An 18,631-nucleotide genomic window follows, 5' to 3' on the forward strand; every position below is an offset into this window, starting at 1 on the left:
GAGGTGGCCACGTTCCTTGGCTTATGGCCCCCTTCCATCTGCAAAGCCAGCAATCGCATCACTGCGACCTCTGCTTCTGTTGTCACATCTCCTTCTCTGACTCTGACACTCCCGCCTCCTGTTATAAGACCCATTGTGATAATGCTGGGCCGCCACCTGGCTAATCCAGGATAATCTCCCCCACTCAAGACGCTTCATTTAATCACGTCTGCCAAGTCCCTTTGCCACACGAGGTAACATATTCTCAGGTCCAATGGATTAAGACATGGACATCTTTGAGGGGCCATTATTCTGCCTGCCACTCAGGGCTCCAGGCAGCAGGTCTGGGGGTGGGAGTTGGAAAGGGTGGCATGGAATGGAGGGGCTGTGCCCTCTCGCCCTCACCCTAGGTCTGGAAGGAATACTCAGGCCGACCTTGGCGCAGGGTTTCCTCCACAGTCTGTCCTCCCAAGTAGCTCCAACCAGGTGTTTGGATGCCAGTCATGACCCACCCGTGTCCTCGCTCGACCCGGGGATACCTGCTTAGACTTGCCGTTTCACCATCTCTGCAGATCTCCAAGCAAACTTCTGGAGCTCTGCCTCGGCCTGTTCGCATGCTGTGGATGGTCCTGAAGAGGAGCCTGGAGGATATTTAATCTGGCACCGACCTTGTAACACCCTCTCCTTTTTATTTTATTTTATTTTTTTCTTAAAGATTGGCACCTGGGCTAACAACTGTTGCCAATCTTTTTTTTTGTTTCCTGCTTTATCTCCCAAACCCTCCCCGCCGTACACAGTTGTATATCTTAGTTGCCGGTCCTTCTAGTTGTGGGATGTGGGATGCCATCTTGACGTGGCCTGACGAGCGGTGCCATGTCCACGCCCAGGATCCAAAGCCCGGGCCACCGCAGCGGAGCGCGCGAACTTAACCACTCGGCCACGGAGCCGGCCCCCACCCTCGCCTTTTTAAACACCACCCGGCAAGCTTGGGTTTTAGAGACAAAAACCCCATTCTCCCACTGGAGGACAGTGCAAAATCAGGCCCTCCTGTGCAATCGGAGCTACAGCCTCCTCCCCCCTGGGATGGCCTCAGGGTTCCCCCAGCCCCCGGCCCGACTTAGGAAGAGGCCCGTGACACCTTCACTGCTCTCCCTCCACGCAGAATCCCACCCCTCTTCTCCCTCAGCTTTCTCTTCTGCATCCTCATTCTGGCACTCGAGCCCTTCTTCCCAGCCACGTGGTCTCAGACGGACCAGTGGGGGCTCCCTGAGGCTCGGAGACACTTTCTATTTGACATCTGTAAGGCCCCAGGGTCTTGGAGGGCCTGCAGCTGGCACCTCTGCCGGGGGATATGTCCCGTCCTCGTAGAGAGATTCTCTGCTGGAGGGCTGGAAGGGGACGAGACTCGCCTTCGAGTCGGGTGTGAAGTGTGCGTAACGTCCTGGACAGTTTTGTGTCCATATTGTGTTTGTTTGTGTTTGTGTTCTACTGGCTTTAAGAGCTTGTGTTTTCCAGAGACAGGAGAAGAATTTCTCCCACTGAGTCCGTTTAAAAGGGTGGCAGAAACCAAAGTGAAGCTGCATCCTGATTGCATGCCACAGTCGGCTTGTCTTGTTCAACACGTCCGTACCCTCATTTCCTTTGTGAGGGCTCAGTGTGGACGATTTTCAAGTGCTCATCAACAAACAGATTACCCACCTGCAGACTCACTAAATATTCTCTAATGTATCATTTCTGTTGACAGCCTTTTAAAATTTCCCCAGTTTATGCCTGTTGGGAAGTGTACTGGAAACGTGGTTCAAGTGACCTCCCCTTCCACAGAGGCCCCGTTCCAGGCCCCTTGCTCACTTTAATGGGGGACCAGGAGTAGAGGGGGAACTGGAAGGACTTCCTCCTCGGGAACAATGGGCCAGTGTGGGCGCTCAGACCATCGGGCCCAGTACAAAGGCAGCTTTCTTCCAGGAGGAGCTAGAGCACGTGGACGCCCCGACCCTCGCCGCTCCGGTCCTTGTTAGGACCCTCTGTTCCGTGGCCCTGTGATGGGACCTGCAGGTCAGCCCTGTTCTGTGGCCGCTGACTGGAGCCCGGGTCCCTGTGGCAGCTCTGTGTCTTCAGACTGGGGCCCGGCATTGCTTCCCTCTGCCCACTTCGCCTGGGGTCACTGGCCAGGAGCAGGAAGATCCCAGATGTGTGGCTGTTGGCAGAAGGGAGCAGGCCCAGGGACATCGTCTCATCTGGTGAGCCTGCTGCACTCCAGGCTCTGAGCTGGGAGCTCTGCACGCTCGTGAACTTTGGCTAATGCTCTCAACAGCCCCGCGAGAGGGGTCACTATCCGCATTTTGTGAGGAGACTGAAGTTCTGTGTTGTCAGGGATCCAGCAGGAAACAGGTGGTATACTCAGGGGTTTAACTGAAGAGAGTTTAAGGAATGACGATTTACAGAGGTGTGGACAGAGCTAAAGGAACAACACGAGATGATGAAGCCTCCAGGGATTAGCGACAGCTCGGAGCCATTATCACCCCTGGGTCAAAAGAGAAAGAGGAGGGAGAGAGTTACCCAGAACGTGAGACAGCTGGAGCCGGAGAGGGTCCAAACACTGCAGTACAAGGGGGGTGCTGACCACCCTGCCCCCTCGTCCCCGCTGCCCACCACTGGTCTCCCACCGCTGCTGTCCATTGGCCAAACCCAGCTGGAAGTCAGAGGACGGGAGGCCTGGATGGTGCAGACTGTAGAGACGGGCCTTGCCAGGGGCAAGTGGGGCCTGGCCAGCACGTGTGCTGAGGAAGTAAAGAGTTGGACCCAAAGTCTTGTGCTGAGATTTAGAGCTTCCTGTTCTTGAATCCAGAGTACCACACTGCTGTCCTCCCACTGTCTACACAAGAAGAGCAGCTGGAGATGAAAAGCAATGAGAGAAGACAAGGAAATCACATTTCAGCTCGTAGAACAGCTATATCCAGTGTATTCCAAAAAACTACACCTTTGTTGCTAGAAAGTTTGCCAAAGGTTTTATTAAGCACCCCCCAGTTGGAGCTCCAAAATGTGTTTTAGCATGTCGAAGACTCTGGAAAGTAATTAAACCTAACTAATTTTCCCTCTTTTCTCCAACTTCATGACCATGAAAACCTTTGTGTTCATATAACACTGAATACAGCACACTGATTGCGTCTTCTTGGAAACACACTTGGGGGCACCTGCCGTCAGCAGAGCGGGGGGTCAGCGAGGGTCATGGTGGCTGCGGAGTGGAGGGGGCATTTGAAGGGGCAACGCGGGAGTTGGGCAGACCAAACAGAAGCTCCTCCAGGAGCCCAGGTAAGAGGTGAGAGGTGCCTGAAGCTCAGACGCTGCAACAGGAGGGAGAGGAAGAGCACGTTCCTCTCGGTGACCGGGCCGAACAGCAGCATCATCCACTCGGAGAAGAAGTCAGACGGGGCTGCGGGATGCTCAGGCTGGTTTTGAACACGTGGAGCAGGAGGAGCTGTGAGAGAACAGAGATTTCTAGTGGGCAATTGGGGATGCACGATTAGAGTTTTGGAGAATGGTGGCTGCTCCAGGTACACATTTGAGAGCCATCAACACACCGGAGACACTTGAAGCCTGGGAGTGGTTGCCATCCCCCAGTTGAGAAAGGAGAGCAGAGGGCCAATGTGGCTTCAGGATGTCCAGAGGCCTCTTGAAGTGACTTAAAATATTATGTGTCTGTGAATACAGAGTTTTATTTTGTTTTGGGGAAACTCTTCCCATCCCTTTCAGCAAATTTTCAAAGGTGTCCTTGAAAAAAGAAGTGGAAGAAGCATTGGTAGAATGAGAAGAGAGGGAGGTTAAGGGTGGAGTGTGCAAGGAGGGTCACCAAAAAAGCCTGAAGCCTTTTAGCCAGAGCGGCAGGAGGAATGCAGGGCGTGGGGGCCGCAGGGTCCACGTGGTGGGAAAGATCAGCCACTTCCAGTGAGTAGAGGCCCAGCGTGGTCAGGTCCAGAGATAACCCTTCGGATTTGGCAGTTAGGAGGTCCCTGGTGGCCTTACCAGGGGCAGCATCAGTAGGGTGCTGGCTGTGTGGGAATATGAACATGGAGTAGTGAGAGTTCAGGAGGACGTGGAGGGGATCAGCAGAGATGACCTCCATCAAGACGCTTGTGCTCAAGGCAGCGTTAGGGTTGCTTGTACTGGGTTCAGACTGAGAGCAAAGAAGGCAGTTTGATATGAGGGCCCGCCCTTGAAGGCACTGTTGTCAAAGGAGGACGGGAACCTGCAGAATGAAAGACAACAATTTCTCTGGGTGAATAACAAACGTAGCTCATGAGCCTCATCCACACACACATACATGCCAAAGCAGCAGCTCCAAGTAGAGTGTTTAAGGTCACAATCCAGCGGACTTCCCGTTGACTTGAGCAGCTGGGTGAACGGTGGGCCCTTTCACAGAGGTGGGGAGACCAGGTTTGGGGTGGAAAGTGAGTTCCATTCTGATATCTGTTTTTTTTTAACTTGACTGAGGTTTTTTCCTCCAGCTTTAATTGAGATGTAATTGGCATATAACATTGTGTGAGTTTAAGGTGTACAGCGTGATGATTTGATATATGTATATATTTTGAAGTTAGTACCACAATAAGGTTAGTTAACATCTCTCTTACCTCACATGGTTACCTTGTGTGTGTGTGTGTGTGTGTGTGTGTGTGTGTGTGTGTAGTGAGAACTTTTAAGATCTACTTGCTTAGCAAACTTCAAGTATGCACTACAGCGTTGGTCACCATAGTCCCCACGCTGTACATCAGATCCCAGACCGTACCCATCTTACAGCTGGAAGTTTGTACACTGTGACCACCTTCACCCATTTCCCACACCCGCCCTTGGAAACCACCAGTCTATACTCTGTTTCTATGAGTTGGGATTTTTAGATTCCACATATAAATGAGATCATATGGCATTTGTCTTTGTCAGACTTACATCACTTAGCATAACGCCCTCAAGGTCCATCTCTATTGTTGGAAATGGCAGAATTTCCTTCTTTTATGGCTGAGTAATATTCCATTGTGTATATATACCACATTTTCTTTATCCATTCATCTGACAATGGACACTTAGGCTGTTTCCATGTCTTCGCTATTGTGAATAATGCTGCAATGAACATGAAGGTGCAGAAATCTCTTTGAGATAGTGATTTCATTTCCTTCAGGTAAATACCCCAAAACGGGATTGCTACATCCCATGGTAGTTCTATGTTTAATTTTTTGAGGGACCTCCATGTTGTTTTCCATAGTGGCTGCACCAGTTTACATTCCCACCAACAGTGCACAAAGGGTTCCCTTTTCTCCCCATCCTCGCCAGCCCTAGTTATCTCTTGTTTTTGTTATTTTTTTTAACAGGAGAAAATCAAACAGAAGTTTAATAACATGTATACATGTGAGAGACCGAGGAAAACTGAATAACTCTCTCTTCTATCTTTGATGATAGCCATCCTAACTGGTGTGAGGTGATGTCTCATTATGATTTTGATTTGCATTTCCTTGATGATCAGTGATGTTGAGCATCTTTTCACACAGCTGTTGGCTATCTGTATGTTTTCTTTGGAAAATGTCTATTCAGATCCTCTGCCCATTTTTAAATCAAATTATTATTTTTTTGCTATTGAGTTGTATGAGTTCCTTATATATTCTAGGTATTTACTCCTTATTGGATATATGATTTGCAAATATTTTCTCTCATTCCATAGGTTGCCTTTTCATTTTGTTGATCATTTGTTTTGCGGTGCAGAAGCTTTTTAGTTTGACGTAGTTGTTTACTTTTGCTTTTGTTGCTTGTTGGGATATCTTAAATTATGTCAGGTTTCAAGGGCCTATGAGCTCCCCAGGTGGAGAGGTCAGGATGGATATAGAGTCCGGAGCTCGAGGACAGGAAAGGGCTGGAGGTAGAATTTCAGAGCCATCATATTGGATGGCATTTGAGCTGTGGGCCTGGAAGAGATCACCTTAAGAGTGAGTCCAAGTTGAGAAGATGCCCAAAGACTGAGCTCTCAGCACTCCACATTTGGAGGTTCAGAAGGAGGAGACGGAGCCTAGCACTTGGCCAAACCCAATTCAAAGTGATCTTTGACCCCCCGGAAGAGCAGCCTGGGAAAAGTTGCTTCCTGGGTATGGTGCTCATAAACTGTGTAGTCACAGCCCCCGGGTAGCAGTCACCTTAGCAGCATTGCCTGTCCTGCGTGTGTTTCTTTATGATAAAGTTGAAGCTCAGAGAAATGAAGCGACTTGCACAAGGTCAAAGATCATAGGAGCTGATTTACACTTCAAGGCCGATGCCCATTCAGGGCATGTGGCCATGCACACAGTGCCCAGCACACCTTCAGGTTGCCATCCCCATAAACTCTCATGGGAATGGCACCACCTGGAGTTGCGTAGTGCCCAATGTGCACAGCCAGAAGTGGCAGCCTGCGCCCTTTCTCAACCATGTCTTGCTGCCTTGGCATCTTCCCTAGAAAGGTCTGCTGCTTTTCATATAAATATCTGAGTCCTTTCAAAGCTTCTTGATAAAGGAGGTTTATCATGGTGATTAGAGGCTTGAGCTCCGGAGTAGAACAGAAATTCAAGTCACAGCTTAGCCTCTTAACTAGTCGTAACCCCTGAAGCTTCAGTTTCTTCATCTGTGAAATGAAGGCAGTAAGAGCGGCCCCCTCAGAGGGACTAAGCACTGAGAGGAAGGAGGCGCGGAGAGAGTTGAGCATGCCATCCTCAACGCTCTCTGCCTGGTATTAATTCATTCTTGTTTTTAACTGCAACTTCCTCAGCCTAAACCTTGGTTCTCAGGAGAGACTGAAGTTTTCCTGGAAAGGATGGGAGTCAGATTCGGTTCAAATCCACCAGCAAATTAATGAAAAGGACACCAGGGATCAGGAATCAGTGTGCAGAACAAAGATACGCAGCTCAGCAAGCAAGGAAAACAATTTGGGTGACCCTGTTTGCGTCTGTTACTCTTCCTGTTCAGAAGAATGTTTGTTTCAATTCAAGTTTTAAAAAAAGTCATTTGTCATGAATTTGGTTTTGTTTCTGTTTAGTCTGTGCACTAAGGCACTGCAGGGCTGTGTGAAGAAGGAAAGTTTGAAAACGTCTGAGATCTCCGACACTGGGCCTCTGGTTCCACCCGGCGGGGCAGCAGGAGCTGAAGCAGGGGACCCGGCATTGACGTCTATTTACAACCCGGTTACAGTGTATCCTGTTTTCTCCCTGCTGCGCTGGGCTGAGTATCTAACAAAAGATTCTCTGAGTATCTGAAAACAAGAGGTTCTGGGGGCAGAATCTATGAGAAATTGTCACAGTGTGTCTGTATTTTGTTTTTGTCAAAGGTGCATAATCTTTTCCAGGTTTTTCTGCTCTTCTCCATTCTTTAAAGAAATGAGAGAAAAGAGGCCAGTTTCCAAAAAGGGGGAGGTGCTGGCCAAGAGCCCAGGATCTTCCTTCTGTCTCAGAAGGAAATGTGAAGATGGTTTGAGTTTGAAATGAAGACGTGTGAGGGGTGGGGGAAGAATTTGTGTTCTGGAGTCTGACGTCATGGTCCTCTGTGGCCCCCCACGCCCCCTCCAACAACTGTGCAATAAGTGGATGTTGGACAAAGTTACTTTTGAATGTTTACTCAAATCTCGTATTTTGAAAGAAATCAATATGATGTGAGGGACAAAGCAGGGTCATCCCGCTTCTGCCAACTCCATGCACACCTCATCCCACAGGAAGGGGGATGAAGTGGACTTCTCGGCCATCTTCAAGAATGTGCAAGGTGCGTCCTTCCCAGAGGGATCAATCCTATCTCTTGGACGACGTGTCTTGGAATGATCTGGCCTTTTTTTATTATGGAAAATTTTACTGTATCCCAAAGTAGAGAGAACAGCGTAACAAGCTCCTGTAACCACCATCCAGCTTACTAATGATCAACTCATAACTCACCTGGTTTCCTCTATGCTCCCTTCCCCCAAACTTGAATATTTTGAAGCAAATCTCAGGCATTAGATAATTTTTTCCATAATAGGTATGAAACTTTAAAATATGAGAAATATTTTTTAACAGAACAAGAACCATTCCTATACTTTAAAAAATTGACAGTCCTTAATATGATTGTATATCCAGTCCGTGTTCAAATTCCCTGATTATCTCAAAATTGTTAACTATTTTTAGTTCGAATCAGGATCCAAATAAAATCCATGTGTTGTACAGCTGACAAGTTTAGGTCTATTTTGATCTAACAGTCACCCCTCCCTCCTTTTTCTTTTCTTTTCCTTGTAATTTATTCATTGGGGAAACTGGGTAAGTGGATATAGAATTTTCCATACAGTTTGTATTTTGCCAATTTAATCTTCTTCTGACCCCTGTGTGTCCAGTGAATTTATAGTCAGATCCAGAGACTTGATCAGATTCCAATTTGAGTTTTCTGGCAAGAATACTTCCTAGATGATGTGTCTTTCCCTCAGGAGGCACATAACGTCTGGTTGTCTCTTTTTTTGTGTTACTAACAGCTATTGATGATCATTATACAGATCCATTAGGAAATGTAAATTGGCCATAGGCAAATTATATCGTTCCTTTATAATGCATTTACCTGAAATACTCTATAAAGAGAAACTTCTCTTTATCTACTACTTGGCTGAAATACAGATTGTATAGGAAAGAGGCTAAGTGCTTGATTCTTTTCCTTTTTTCACTGGTTTTCAAAATAAGTTGGTTCTCTAGGATCCTCCAAATGTGACCAGTGCAATTTTTTGACCAATGAACACTTAAACATATCATCATAAACTCATGGACCTTTAATACGTCTGGTGGTTCCAATACGCTGCAGGGGTATTCTTATTGATACTCACATTGTTCCACCTTTGACCAGTGGGGTCCTCCGCAGGGTGGCTCTGAGTCCTTCTGACACAGCCCGACCATCCACCATGGTTTCCTTGCTTTCTATTAGGCAACACCACCCAGGCTCACCTTGTAATTTTCTGCCCCAGATTTGGAATCAGCCATTTCGCCAAGGAAAACAGGATTTAAAGATCACAATCTGATTACTATGTGTACTCATTCTACTGGGTTGGTTATTTGCTTCTAGGCTTTTTCCATGGATGGAGCTAGGAAATACTTTTTTTTTTTTTTAAGATAAAATATATCATGAGTCCATACTGGTACTTCCATTTCAAATTCAAGGCTTTGGGGTTTTTACGTAACCTCACCAGTCTCACATCTGTGTTTCCTTTCTCCGGTATCAATTCTTTTCTCTCACTCTGATTAACACTGTTTTTAAAGATGTTCAGAGAAAGAGATTCCAAAGTCTCCTGGGAACAGAACACACTGCTGCTTGCCTCCCCCATGAATCATTGATCTGGGCAGGGCAGGCGCAAATTAAATTTTAAAAATTGAAATTGAAATGACTGTGTTTGGAGCTCTCCTCTAGGTTTTCTTTCAGAGAAGCTAAACTACAGTAACTTTTAGCCTTTTGTCTTCTGATTATCTCAAAGATTGTTTGGAAAACCAGCCCTCATTCTTCCAACCAGTTCTGGTAAATGGTTAGGTTAGTCTCAGAGGGACCAACTGGCTTCCAGAGAAGCAAGAGTGAGTGACCTGACTTGGTGTTTGTAGGAGTCTGAGGTTGGACCACAGGTCACCGCCCTCCTTACCTCTGGAGCCATCCTTGGAGTTGTCAGGTTCTCAAACAATTTCTGGGTGTTGAAAGTTATCAATCTGAGTTTTGGGGAGGACCGACACCAGGACCCTGCGTGAGACGCTTGTTTAGGAAGACACATCCTTAGAGTTAAGGGGAAGAAAGTTCACGGTTCTAATAAGCACAAAACAACTAGGGTTTGCTGTTTCTCACGGGGCTTATCATCTTGTTGTCTTATGAGAAGTAGATATCTATTTCATGCCGCTCATGAGGAAGGACCTAAGAAAGAGAAATTTCCCAAGGCTTTATCTTAACTACAGTAGGTCTGGTGAGGGGCTCGCTGAGTCACAGAGTTACAGTACGGCACGGTTGGAAAGTCCCTGAGTCATCTCATCAAGTTTTCAACTTCCTTGAAAATAAGGACCTAGAACCTTTGCTTAAAAACAAACTAATGAGCAAACAGGCATATAAGCAAGCAAACAAAAAAAATAAATAAACAGCCTAGATCCATCAGTGAGAGTTTCCAGGGAGGGTTTGGTAATCTCAGTACTTCACCACCACCCCAGGGACTCTTATCTTTGGGGAAGTTTTGGAAACACTGTAATCCAACACCCTGGGTTTTCAGATGCTGAGATTGAGATGCATGTCGGGAAAGGGATGTGTCAAAGTCACCCCACTGGAGGAGAATAGCTAATATTCCTGAAGGACACGTCCCCTACAGTTAGTACCCATGTGCCCACACTTAACCATGGTGTTTCTTTAACATGTTGGTGGTGTCGTTGCCCAATGACTCCACAGACCAAGGAAGTTGTATAAATAAGTATTAACGGGCCCTCATGGCTAAGTCCATGGTAAGGAAGAAGTTTTTACCTCGTTGTGCTTTTGTTTTCCTTTAGAATCTCAGAAAGGTCTTCATCACAGCAAAACATGTTTTCAGAGCTTGGCTTTGTTGGGAAACGTAAGACTTTGAAATGCAAACACACCTTCTTGCGCCAAGAGCCCCAGTGAGTCAGAAGGCCTTGCTTAAAGAAAAACTAACATTTAAAGTTGAAAGCAAGATGAAAGCACTACACAAGGATTATTTCCCTTATCTTAGCCATTGGCCAGAGTTTATTCACCTGCTATACTCACCGCGTTCGATCGGTGTGCCATGAGGAACGTTGTTCTGGAGACATTGATAGATGCACTGCCAGCAAAGACTCTTCCTGATCAAAGTCTGGGAGATCCTGCCTTCAGCCACCTTCTCGTGGAAACACAGAAAGCACATTAGCCTACTGCTGCTGGGCCCAAGGGCAGAGAAAGAAAGCAAAGGCCTAGACTGCCTCCCAGCAGGAGTCCCTTCCGTGGACGGAGGCCCCTGCCCTCCGCCCCAGGGGTCAGAGGGCAGCAAGCACACAGCTCGGTCTCCTCCGGCCTGGCTGGCCCCTCACTTCCTGCTCTGACCCTCAAACTTCAGGCACACCCCCAGGAACCACGAGGGAGGTGATGAGGATTTTAGGCTGGTTAATTTTAAAACTGCAGATGAGAAGCAGGCTCCGAGGAGTGGAATTTGCTTGCCCTTTGATCAGAGACAGTTGCATTTGTGAAGGAAATCTCCATGCCTCCCTCTCTGGCCAGGAGGAAGAGGGGATGGCCTTATCTCTGGAAACTCTTAATGGGAAGGCGAGAACTTAAGTTGTTTACTGTCTGGCAACCTCATGTAACTGACCCCCCCACCACAAAATCCTCCTTTGTCTTTAGCTGAGGATGATATTTAAGCGATGGCTTCTGCCATTTACTCAATCCGGTTTGATTCTTATCTAAAAGTTGTGGGACCGCCCAATGGCCAGACCCTACCGGCAAGGGTACCATTTTAACTTTTTTTTGTCTTGTAAAGAGATAACTCACATACCTATGCCTTAAATTTAGCCTTACTCTCCACCCATATTTGCGGCAGCAGAAGCGGCAGCAGCAGGGCTCCTCCTGCCCGTGGGTCCTGTCCCCATGCCGGCAGCAGCAGCAGCTCCCCATGCCAGCGGCATCTCTGACTGCCCGTGGGTCCTGTCCCCAAGCAGCAGCCCTGACTGACCATGGGTCCTGTCCCCATGCAGCAGAAGCTCTGACTGCCCATGGGTCCTGTCCCCATGCTATTCTATACTATTCTCTAAATAAAAGAGCACTACTGCCAGATCTTAAGAGTCTAAGAAATCTTTCTTTTGACTCCTCGGCTCACCGACCCTGCATCAGGAGGCACCGCTGGAAAGCTTATTTTTCAATCATGACTTTTTTTTTTTTTTAAGATTTAAAAAAATTTTTCCTTTTTCTCTCCAAAGCCCCCCAGTACATAGTTGTATATTTTTAGCTGTGGGTCCTTCTAGCTGTGGCATGTGGGATGCTGCCTCAGCATGGTTTGATGAGCAATCCCATGTCCGCACCCAGGATTCGAACTGGCGAAACCCTGGACCACTGAAGCAGAACATGAGAACCTAACCCCTCAGCCATGGGGCTGGCCCCACAATCACGACTTTTCTGTGGGTTGTGCCAAGATGCTCTGCTATTAAAATCTAGAACTTCTGTGTTTTCCTCAGTTTTCAGGAAAATACATTAAATCAATGGGTAGAATTTAACTTTTTTTCTTCTTAAAGATTGGCACCTGAGCTAACATCTGTTGCCAATCTTCTTTTTTTTCCCCTGCTTTTTCTCCCCAAATCCCCCCAGTACATAGTTGTATATTTTTAGTTGTGGGTCCTTCTGGTTGTGGCATGTGGGACGCTGCCTCAGCGTGGCTTGATGAGCAGTGCCATGTCTGCACCAGAATCCGAACCAGCGAAAGCCTGGGCCACCGAAGTGGAGCACGAACTTAACCACTCGGCCACGGGACCAGCCCCAGAATTTAACGTATTTAAAATTTTAATTTCTCCTTAAATCTTTGTCCACACTCGAGGACAGTGTAAAGTGAAGGAGGATTCCACACACGGTGGTGTCACAGGTTATCTTCGGTTGTACAGATCGCAGCGGCTTGTGGTCGTGCAGAGAGCCCTGTGGTGCTCCACCCCCAGGACCCACGAGTGAACAGTCTGCTGCCCACCGTCACTGAGCGCTCACACGAGTGGTCCCACATGCAACCCCTGCACCATCTCTCATGAAGAGGGTGTCCAACAGGTCACCCCACATCCGGCCTAGGAGAAACCACACTGCAAGTTTAGCTGGGAGTTTGTTGCCAGAGTGTCTTCTGAAGGACTGAACAGTGTCTAGCAGATGTGGAGGTGTCCTAGGTTTGACTGATGAACAGATGCGTACGAGGGGGCCGGCTTCTGGGCGAGGTGGGGGAGAGCAGGCTGCTTGTTTAAAACCAGATGCCAGAGACACACAGTGTTTTCCATTTTGCCTCAGTTGCTGGGAAGCTGAGCTCTAATTAAGGCTTGATGCAGTAACTGCTTTATCCGAGGCTCCCGTCTCAGCTGTTGGCCTCCTTCCCAGAGGCTTTGTTTGTGTTCAGCGTTCTGTTGTCCCTGTGTTTTCATTAGCAATATCTCTAGATCGTCATCAGACGTATGACGGGGTGACATCGGAGTCCTGGAGTCCGGCCCGCTGTGCTTCAAGTCGGCCGATCCTCAGGCAACTCACCTGTCTGCTCCGTGTCCTAGTTTCCTCATCTGTTACGGGGAACGTCCAGAGGAGTAAATAAGACGATGCCTAGACAGTGCTAGCAGAGGGCCTGGGACACAGCAAGCATCTGAGAAGTGTTAGAGTACGTAACAGCAACAATAAAAATTAGGCAATACAACACAAATTATAAATACCTTAAATAAATACTTCGTGTGCATATTCTGATAAAACCCTTTTATCCTCTTAGTCTGTGATACCAGAATTGCTATTAAAAGTAAATATTTAAATACTGCGCACAGTGTTCTAGGCACTTTTTTGAGCACTTTACATGTCAACTTATGTGAACGTATGTTTCTGAGGTTCACTAATGGAAATGTTGTGATCCTTAAAACAACTGTGTGAGGTGGGACTATCATTTTCCCTATTTTTCAGACGACACAATTGCAGCACAGAGAGGTCAGCTGCTTTGCCCACGGTCATGAAGAGAGAGAGGGGTAGAGCTGGGGTTCACCCTGAGGTGCTGCAGCTCTAGAGCGCGTTAGCGTGGTGCGTCTGCTCCCAGCCCGCGGGTGCTGAGCAGGCAGCGCGTGCCCCGCTCCATGACGGGATCACCCGCAGCAACTCATCTCATCCTCCCAGCAACCACGGGCTGTAGACCCCTGGAGGGCGCCATGTGAGAAAAGCACAAAAACCCACGGGCTCTAATACAAAGATCAAATGTAAAACCATCTGCAAATGAGTGTGGTCACAATGTATACATCATTTCCTCTCTGACTGTGGAAGCTCTTTATTAATAGAATTCATGGTTGAGGAATAGAAGACCTTGTGTGAGAAGGGACCAAGATAATGAACAAAGACCACAGAAGCCTTCTACATATTTATCTTCCCTAAACTTAAACCAGCAAAGACACCACACTCAATAGACCAGTGTGGCCTTCCCACCATCGGTTACTAACAGCCCAGATGTCTGTCGTGTCTCACAACCCAGCTGCACAGCAGCTGCAACAAGACTTGAACAATTCGCATTTCAAGTTTACTCCGTGCGAAAGGTTTGGCGATGTGGAACAACGTATGATGTATGTGTGAGGCTTGGAATTTCTCCTCAGGGTGAACTTGCAACCCTAGAGGGGTTGCTGGTCAGTGGCGTTCTGGGGCCACATCTGTGAGCTGGGGCCTGAAGCCCTCGCCAGGATTGATGTCTGTCTCCTGCGGTGAAGACAGTTGCCAGGAGGAGAACCAGGAAGGCCCAGTCTGCTCTGGGATCACTTTCCAGGTCTAGGGTGCTGTGGCACGAGTCCAGCTGATCTTAAGTGCTTCAGACAAACTATTTTCTGGTATCCACAGACCACAAAACAAGAGACAACTTCTTTTAAGTATAAGCCACTCGAAATTTTTCCCCAACAACCTCAGCGTTTCGAGCTCCTAATCGAATACATGAATGATTCAGGCCTTAATGAAGCAGCTCAGTTGCTGGTAAAGCCAGGCGTCTCAGTGTGTCGTTGCTGCTGCCATTTGGGATCTTCAGGAAGCAGACAGAGACAGAACGCAGCGCACGGACGTGTGCCCAGAGCGCTCGGCCTCACCACGTGTAGAAGGGAAGGGAAGGAGGCAGGAGTGGGCAGAAGGAGCTGGCAAGTTGTGTTACAGGCTCACCCGTCTCAGCTGACACCCACAGGGAACTCCAGGGCTAAACTGGCTTGTCACATTGTCTTGCGTTGGGTCAAAATGGCCGGGCCACTGCCTACGGTTATGGGCTGCCCCTGGAAGGGCATAACCCTGGAGGAGGCATCTCTCCACAACTGAGGCAACCCCTGAAGGGTCCACAGCTGTCAGCTGAGAGCACTTCCACCAGAGGGGACAACAAACCTTCCTGGGGAGGTGGGGACATCTGGGTGGCTCATCTCAATGTCCATCAGAGTTACTTATGGGACCATTCTCACTCAGTTAAATAATTATTGCTAATCTTCTCTAGGGGAACACCTTCACAGAAGAAGAGAAAAGCCTCAGGCAGCCACGAAGACTCCTTTGGCTGAGCAGCACCTTTCCAAGACCAGGAGTTGAAAGTCTGTGTGGGAATCTCACAACTCTCTCAGGCGGGTAGGGAGGGAAATTAGGTGACATTTTAGCTGGAATGTGGGCAAATTTTGCTCAGTGAGCCAAAGCAGAGAGAGGGAAGGGAAGTTGTTATAATATGTGAGGAATGATTTGAATATATCACTATCTTAATAGTGTTGATAAATTTTACTTTTCAAAACTGGGAGAAAATTAACCAAGCTATCTCTGTAGGTTGATAGCTATAGAGACGACAGATGGGACCAATATAGCATTTAAGAGAATAGATTTGGGGGCTGGCCCTGAGGCCAAGTGGTTAAGTTCACACGCTCCACTTTGGCCGGGGGTTTCGCTGGCTTGGATCCCGGGTGTGGACCTAGCACCGCTCGTCAGGCCGTGCTGAGGCGGCGTCCCACAGAGCACAACCAGAAGGACCCACAACTAGAATATACAACTATGTACTGGGGGTGTTTTGGGGAGAAAAATAAAAAGATTGGTAGCAGATGTTAGCTCAGGGCCAATTTAAAATAAAATAAAAGAGAATAGATTTTTTTGAAGTCCTTAAAAATTTTTGTTGTATGGAGATTTTCAAACATATTCAAAAGTAGAGAGAGCAATACAGCAGGACCCCATCACCCGGAGTCCGTAATCGTCAGTACAAGGCTGATCTTGCTCCCTCTGCATTCCCAGCCACCCTCCTTCCCCTCACTGAATTATTTTAGAGAAAATCTCAGACATTATAATATTTCATCTATAAATATTTCAGAATGTATGTCTAAAATATAAAAAATCAAAAACCCCCCCACACTATCATTAACACATCTGAAAAAGAAACAACTTCTTAATTTTATCCGACATCCATTCAGTAATCGCCGAGTTCCCCAATGGTCCTAGAAGTATTTTTTGACAATTTGTTTATTAGAATCAGGACCCGAATAACAAACATTAAGGTTGATCACGTCTCTTAAGTTTCCTTTAACTTACGGGTCGTCCTTTTCACCTCCTTTTTCAGTCCTTGTCATTTATTTGTCAAAGACACCAGAGTGTTTTCCTAGAAAATGCCCTGTGTCTGGAGGTTGCTGATTGCGTCCCACTGTGGCCTTTAACCGTCCCCTTTCCCTTGTTTCTTAGCTGATAGTTAGACTAAGAGGCTCCATTGAAATCAGGTGCGGGTTGTTTTTTTTGGCACGACTTCTTATAGGCGGAGATGTGTAATGTCCAGTTGTCTCCTTTCTGGGATGCCGGCAGCTGTTCACGACCGTTTCCTCCACAGAGTCATTCATTGCGGTTGCAGAGTGATGGTCCTCTGATCTGTCCTTCCTGTGTATAGCAGCCGAAGTACTCCTATGAAGACAAACATCCACCGTTTGTACAATTAATCCATGTATTTGAATATGTGAAGTACATTTCTTTTAGAAATGGTAGGATAAATTTTTGATTCTTTTCTTTACCAGTTTTCAAAATAATTACATGCTTCCCTGGCGTTCTCCAAAGTAATCAGGCACAAGGACCTGCTTTAAAGGGCCTTTGGAGTAGTCTTAGATGGCTATGGCTTCAACTCCACACGATCAGGCTCAAATGCTGCATTTGGTTTTATTTTCTTCGCATTTAGTGAGATGAGAAAAGTGTGTAGAGCGTGCTGTCATTTACCTAAGAAAGATATATGCTTATACACAAAAAAGGGGAAGGATAAAGCATAAGAAAAGGGCTGCCCGTGGGGAGGATGAAATAGCACCAGGGGGAAAGGACAGAGGCTGCATTTTTATAGATTTGACTTTAGAACCGTGTTCACATTTTACACAATTATAAAACAAAATTTTAAAAAAGAAAGCAATCCCTAAAACTCAAAAGAGCATAACTTTCGAAGGCTGCTTTTGCTCTTCGGAACTGGGAAGCCCTCGGCAAGTTCTTAATCGGCCTCAGTCGACTCCTCTCTACAGCTGGAATGGTTGCACTGCCTCCCTCATTGGGTCGACGTGGAGGTTGAAGCATGCACATTACACGCACCTCACCCAGTGCCTGGTGCGGAGCAAGTGTCCAAAGTGTGTTTGCCACAATTTGCAACTCTAAACTCAGAACAGAATAGTTTGGAACCAAGTATCCATTTTATATAAAGATTCTCCCAGAGATCCTTCTTAACATTGAGCTCCTCCAAAATATTTGAGTATTTCATTTATAAAAACATGGTTTTCCAGAAGTGGGTCTTCTGCAGTCTTGAGGAGGGGCATGGTCTTTACCAGCCGAGCAGAGAGAATCCCTGAGAGCCGGGCCTCGGAGGCAGCATTCATCTCACCTCGCTCCGGTGAAGGAGAGGCAGTGTTCACTCCCCACGCAGGAGCTCCCTCCTCCTTGAGTAGAAAGAAGCTTCCAGAAGGCCACTCACAGGAGAATAGGGCTTTCGTGGGTGGGGAAAGTAAGACTTGGCTGGGCCAAGGCCCTTGGCGAGAAGAAAGCCTCTTCCAGCCAGTCTTTCTCCTAACAGGTTTCTCCTCCATTATTCACATCCTTATGAACCTCACCCTCCCTGTCGTGAGCCTGAGGGGTCAGCATGTGGTTGTCAGGGGTGTTCCTGAGAGCCATTCCCAACCAGGATGTCCAGCAATAGCTAAACTATACACCAAAGTGGATTTGAGCCACATAAAACTGTCCCACCAAACCTGCACTAAATGGGTTTAGACCCAACTCGTTGTTTCTTTACCTGGATCCTAAAGTTGCTCTCAGACGCCCCGAAACCACCAACACAAGTGAAAGTGGTAGGGCTGGGGGTCTTGCAGTGGAAAGAGACAATAGCCTTAGCCAGTTGCAGTGGAAATAGCGTGCTTTTGCAAATTTGTTAAAAACACGTGACCATATAAACATGTCGTTAGGGATCCTCCCGGGCCTCAGAGGGGCCGCCACAAATGAGGGGCCTAGGAGCCTGAGCTGGGCTAGCCGCCTGGTAAATGTGCCTCTGCTTATCAGGATAGCTGAGCTTTCAGAAGGATTTTCTCAGAAATCCTTTTATAGAATAGAGCCTCGTTTCTCAATTGATTAGCTTGTGGGATGAGGTATTTCTCTGTCCAGTTTTCTAAAAATGGAGAGACACCTGCATTTAAGAGCTAAAAACTGTGTGGTGGCTGGCGGAGGTCAGGGGGCGGCATCAGTTGCTTTCAGGGTGCAACAGCCACGGTGGGGCCAGCACTCTAGTGAGCAGACGCACTCCAGACATGGCTTGGGGGACCACTAGTGACCACAGCATTAATGAGGTCAATGATGGCAAAAGGGCAGGCTCCTGAAGCACCTCTCCTCCCCAGCTCCCCACCACACAGCCTCATCCCTCTGGCCCGCTCCCCACCCTGCCCCCTCACCAGGGAGCTCTTGTCACACTGGACCAGTTGAGCTGCAGGATTCTGGA

At 47.5% G+C, this 18,631-nt stretch overlaps 1 long non-coding RNA gene across 1 annotated transcript; it reads right to left on the reverse strand.

The window, feature by feature from the left end:
- Positions 1 to 2,957: 2,957 nt before the first annotated feature.
- On the reverse strand, positions 2,958 to 10,631 carry LOC139079079 (uncharacterized). The gene is made up of 2 exons (XR_011532372.1): positions 10,468 to 10,631; positions 2,958 to 3,454 (listed from the first exon to the last, which is right to left on the reverse strand). It is a non-coding gene; the product is annotated as an uncharacterized lncRNA (long non-coding RNA).
- Positions 10,632 to 18,631: the final 8,000 nt, after the last annotated feature.

The sequence above is a fragment of the Equus przewalskii genome, chromosome 24 (assembly GCF_037783145.1).
Source record: "Equus przewalskii isolate Varuska chromosome 24, EquPr2, whole genome shotgun sequence".
In the NCBI taxonomy this organism is placed as follows: domain Eukaryota; kingdom Metazoa; phylum Chordata; class Mammalia; order Perissodactyla; family Equidae; genus Equus; species Equus przewalskii.